Source organism: Cricetulus griseus (genome assembly GCF_003668045.3).
Source record: "Cricetulus griseus strain 17A/GY chromosome 1 unlocalized genomic scaffold, alternate assembly CriGri-PICRH-1.0 chr1_1, whole genome shotgun sequence".
In the NCBI taxonomy this organism is placed as follows: Eukaryota; Metazoa; Chordata; class Mammalia; order Rodentia; family Cricetidae; genus Cricetulus; species Cricetulus griseus.
This window is the reverse complement of record NW_023276807.1, coordinates 95359437-95365363: the sequence shown is the minus strand read 5'-3', so window position 1 is coordinate 95365363 and position 5927 is coordinate 95359437. Positions and strand designations below refer to the sequence as shown.

At 40.9% G+C, this 5927-nt stretch overlaps 1 pseudogene; it reads left to right on the top strand.

Moving 5' to 3' along the window:
- Positions 1-504: 504 nt before the first annotated feature.
- Positions 505-5497, top strand: LOC100765467 (annotated as a pseudogene).
- The last annotated feature ends 430 nt before the right edge of the window (positions 5498-5927 follow it).

Below are 5927 nucleotides of genomic sequence, written 5' to 3'. Positions count from 1 at the left end.
GTTTTTCTGTCAGCTTAGCAACTACACTCGAATCTACTAATATTTTAACTCCCATCTGCATCCTGTGGCTCTGCAGTCAGAAGCCACCTCTGAGACTGAGGTCTGATGGGATTTCTTGTTCCAGAGACACTGGCTCGCCTGTGACCACCAAATGTAGGTTTTTAAACTAAGTTTCTATCATTCTGTTTATGAATAAAAACTTGGGAGTCAGATGTGGGGGGTGAAAACTTAGATGAGAGAAGCCAAGAAGCAACCAGTTGACCTTCCTTTTTGGCTACAGACACAGCAAGAGAAACAGCTCTCTATTCATCCCAAACCAAAAATCTCTAAGTCACTCCCTACTCCTTCCTGTGTATCAATCAGTATCCCTGGCTCATTTGTATTCTCTATGGCTAGTTCCTGCCAACTAGTCTCTACCTCTGCTCCCTGATCCAAGGCTAATTTTATTAACACAGTCTGGGAATTTCAGTGTGATCAAGTATCCTGCAACATCCAATAAGAGTAATGACACGACAGGTATGGGAACACATGTGTGATCCATCTATCCAACAAGTGTTCAATGAACATCTCTTGTGCTCCTGGAAACATGAATCCAATTCTGCACTCATGGAACATTTCTAGCTCAGGGACCCAGAAAGGAAAAGAGCAGAACAGCATTTTATTGATGAAAGAGGCATTAAAAGAGTTCCAGTTGATCTCAGGCATAATAGGTCAACTTATGGAAAGAAACAGGTAGAGGAAGACACACAGGCTGGGGTCCAGTAGTAAAAGAAACAAAGACAGGATAACAATGTGTCATTGAAATAGTGAAGGAAGGACATGAGATAAAACTGATGAGGCTATACTGGATGACTTTGTAGACCTAGGAAAGGATGTCAGATTTTGATATAATAACAATGCTTCCATTGTTATTAAGAAGCTAAAGATGTTAGAAACACTGGTCTCTTCCTTTATCCACCCCAGTATTCTATGTGCTGTGAGTTTAAAAGGATACAGATAGGGATGGAGCTCTGACTTAGGGCTAGAATGGGTTGATGTCCAATTGTCTGTATTGGCTGTACACCTCCTTATGAATTTGGAAAAAACAACTGTGTAGATAATTATTTTTAATATATGGTTAACAATTAAACCAGTAAACTTTTAGTAAAGCTGGTACTCTTTCATAGTATGGACCACTTTTTCCAAAGAATGGAAGACATTGGGAGAAAAGGCTGAAAACACAGTGGAAAAGGAACTCTCCTAACCAATAGTTAGAAAGACCAAGTGCAGAACTTTACAGTTTCCACACCATAGCCCACATTGCACATTGTATGCTTGCCAGCACCACAATCCTGAGTGAAGTCCTCAGTCAAATGCTTGGCCCTCCCCATCTTCCTCTTACTCCCATTCCTCCTTTCTTCCTCTCCCCACCATATCTCCATGTATTCTTGATTCTCTTTCTCTAGAAAAGCGTAACAAATACAAATGAAAATTTTCTCTAGAAAATACTAACAAATACAAATAGTTACAGAATGATGTAAAGAATACATAGTTGCAAGATTTGAGGGTTTAAAAGAATGAAGGTATAAATATAAATAAAATGCATATATTGATATGTTATTTGTGGCTATCAGATAGAGAATATAGGGGTTGGTATCAATGTGTAGGCCAGGAGTGATGAAGGATGTCCTTCTGTGTGCTGTGAATATATGTTTCTCTTATTGGTTGATGAATAAAGCTGTTTTGGCCAATGAACAGGCAGGATGTAGCCAGGCTGGAAGTACAGGTGGGATGATCAGACTAAGAGAAGTCTTGGAGAAGAATACAGAGAGTGAGTTGCCAGTGAGACACTATGTAGCTGCCAAGGAAGTAAGGGGCCTGGATATCTCCCATAAGCCAAGGCCACATGGAGATACACAGATTAATAGAAATGGGTTAATAAAGAGAGAGCTAGCTATCTGAAGCCTGAGGCATCAGCCAAAGAGTTTATAATTAATACAAGCCTCTGTGTATTATTTGGGACTTAGCAGCTGCAGGACTGGGAAGTACAGAAACTTCTGTCTACACAGGAGACCTTCAGAAATCAGTGAAGACATTTGTTTAGCTTGAGGAGACTATGGGGGATTAGAGAAACTATTAAAGATGCTATACCAGACATAATGAACTTGAAATGATAATCCCCCTAAGACTGAAAGGTCATATGAATTGGCCAGTTACACATATAGATTGAATATACCAGAAAGCATATCAAAACTTTGGAAAGAAAATGGAGTTAGAAATTCATCACAGTGGATTCAAATATTGACTGTGACAGTTACAGAATATGAGCAGATTACTTAGACCTCTTGGTCCCGATTCATGTGTGTGTGTGTGTGTGTGTGTGTGTGTGTGTGTGTGTGTTATATTTTAGTGTAAAAGGATTTAGAAAGCCATATGAACTCCAATTATATAAACATATGAGTGTTTGATTTGATGAAGAGCCAAAACAGTGTTTGTTATTAGATGTGTCCTGTTTCATTCATTCAGCTACTAACACTGAAATATGATTTCTTTCATATGCACAAATTTTAATATTTAACAGGTGAAGGAAATGGATGTCCCTTGGATTATTTTCAGAGAAGAGAGCTTCAAGGGCATTCATTGCTCTCAGGAAAGCTATGCATGGGTAATGGCTATGGGCTATGACTCTAAGGGCCTGGGGACCAGGACTCTCAGAGCCCATTATTGGACAACTGACCTGAAGGCACCAGAGCTCCTCCAGTGTTTCTGCAGTCTAGAGCAAGGGAGATAGTGGATAGAACACAGGCAGAGGGAAAACTCCTGTCAGTTCCCACCTCTAACAGAGATTTATTTTTTATTTTTTCCTCTTAGTGTAGATGGATCAACACTTTATAAAAACTGAGTAAAAACATGTTAGGTACATACTTTAAAAAATCACAAGAATATTCTAGACAGTAATAATTATTTGTAATCATACACAACACAAATAAATTGCTGAAATACATAATGAATAATTTGCCTCTATCTTACTTTTTTTCAGATGGAAGCACAGCAAGTGATTTAGACTATGAACTCTGGGGTCAGTTCTACTATGGTGCCATTGCTTAGGAAACTCTCAGAAATACTGTAAATGTAAACACCACAAAATAGCAGAATTTGGAGGAACCTGGCCCCTAAGGGCTTCTAGCTGATGCAACACTGGGATTAGGGCCTTGTACTTTCACCAGTGGGCATGGATCTTCTTCTGCACTTGGGTGGGAGCAGGAGTGCACATGACTTTGTTTTGTTTTTATGTACATTTTTATTTAAATTAGAAACAATCTTATTTTACATATCAATCCTAGTTCCCTCTCCTTCCCATCCTCCCATGCCCTCCACCAACTCCCCCCATCCCACCCTCCATCCACTTCCCAGGGAGGGTGAGGCCTTCCTTGCGGGATCATCAGTCTGTCACATCATTTGGGGCAGGGCTTAGGCCCTCCCCCGAGTATCTAGGCTGAGTGAGTATCACTCCATGGGGAATGGGCTCCCAAAGTCCATTTGTGCACTAGGGATAAATACTGGTTCCACTGCCAAAGGCCCTGTAGACTGCCCAGGCCTCCTAATTGACATTCATATTCAGAGAGCCTGGTTCTCCAGCTGTCTGACTGGGATCTGTGAGCTCCTACTTGTTCAGGTCAGCTGTTTCTGTGGGTTTCACCAGCATGGTCTTGACCCCTTTGCTCATCACTCCTCCCTCTCTATAACTGGACTCCAGGAGTCCAGCTCAGTGCTTAGCTGTGGGTCTGTGCTTCTGCTTTGATTCTTAGATCTAGCACCAATTTATCTCCATGTTCCCCTTATAGGAAAATTTCTACCAAAGTTCTTTATCCAAAAGCCCTGTTTTAAAAATTAAGTAGTTTTGAAAGGTAAGGGGTATTTATTCTCACCAAAACTTCTCAAAATGAAATGAAAGGGTTTCCTGATGAAAGGCAGTATTGCTATTCAGGAATCAGTAAGGGACATTTTGTTTATTTGCTTAAAAATATTTTTAAAAAATAATAAGTTAAAATTGCCCTACTTTTAGGTTCTTATTCTAACTCATATTCAATTCAATTATTTTATATAAAATTTTACTCATTTTATTAGTGTATGTCCATTGTATAAAATGATTTTTCATTATGGCTTATTCACAAATGCAGATCATGTACTTGGCACAATTTCAAATATTTTGTTCCACAATGTCTCATTAGTGTATTTTCGTGTTTTTCTAAAAGCATTTGAATGGATGACTACATCATCATTTATTTAAATTTTTACACATGTTACCATGGTTTCCTCTCCTGCTTTCATTAGAATATGCTGCTATGTAGTCATCAACAGTGGGAAAGCTGTAGCTCTTTTTCTATCTTGTCCAGAAGTGGACAATATGCAACAAACAGCATTAATGTGGGAGAAAATTAGGTCTGGGGAAGAAGGCCAATGATAGTGTTTGCCTAATATAAGTCAGGTCCCCCTTAGGTACCTAGTACTACAGAGAAGAAAAACAAAATATCAAAAGCCGACCCACAAAACAACTATAAGAGGCTTTGCAAAGAAGGGATTGTTCTAAGAGTCCCTGCCACCCCAGAATGTGGCATGTGGGAGATCACTGTGGCTGAAATTAAGACTTGCTCATACCCACACAGCAGCACAGGCCTCTACTGCTTCTTTGAGACAGCCTGAGATAAGATACGGCAGCTGCCACAGCCAGGGTCTGGGGGCATAGGCTCTCATAGTGTGCGTTACCATAGACAGGGGGCTGGGCAACTCTCCGTACTGTTGCAGCCTGTGAGGAGGAAGCATGTGGGATCTGACATGCGCCTCACTGTCAGACCACGGAATTATCTAGACCACAACTCTCAGTATCTGGAGAGTAATTGGCTGAAATCCTACCCAAGTATGTCCAACAAGTTTAGCTGACCTGCTTCGATGAGTTAGAAATCTGTATCCAACGTGATGGAGTCATCCTAGTGCTGACTTTCCTCGAGGATCACACCAATGCACAATTCAAATCCTTGGCTGACAGCAGTAGATATCCCAATTCAGCAAAGTCGTTTTGAGATTGTCTGCAACCTGCTGTCTCTGTGCTTCAAATCTCAGAGCCGTGTAAAGACCTATGCTGATGAGCCGACACCCATTGAGTCCATAGTCTCTGTGCCCGAGGCAGCCAACTGATGTGAGAGTGGGGTCTGGGACATGTTTGGAGTTTCCTTGGTTAACCACCCTGATGTAAGAAGGATCCTGACAAAGGATGGCTTCAAGGGACACCCTTTCTGGAAAGACTTTCCCCTCTCTGGCTATGTTGAGCTACATTATGATGATGTGAAGCAGATAGTGGCTGAACCAATGAGTTGGCGCAAGAATTTCACAAATTATACCTGAACAGTCCCTGGGAGGCTTTCCCTGCCTATCTTCAGCACACACACACACCCCGGCCCCGCGTGCTTCCGAGAGTCTCAAGCTTGAAGCTGGAGACAAGAAGCCTGAAACCAAATAGCTTCAGAAGCTTGTGGATCCTAGAGGAAGAATGCTTTATCTATGGATATCTGTGTAAATAAACTAGGGGACTTAAAAAAAAAAAAACTACTATGTTTTGGGAAAAACTGAAAGCTCTAGTGTGAGCCAGGCATGAAGGTACACGCCTTTAATCCCAGTACTTTGGAGGCAGAGGCAGGATGATCTCTGTGAGTTCAAGGCCAGCCTAGTTTACAGTGTGAGTTCCAGGACAGCCAAAAATACACAGAGAAACTCTCTCAAAAAACAAACAAAAATGCTCTAGTGTGTGTGTGTGTGTGTGTGTGTGTGTGTGTGTGTGTGTGTGTGATATCTATCTTCATTACTTCTCAGATTCTTTAGCTAAACAAGTTTAGATGAAGATGCCATCATTTAGTGCTCAATATTAATATTAAATATTCCCAGCGAGTTGT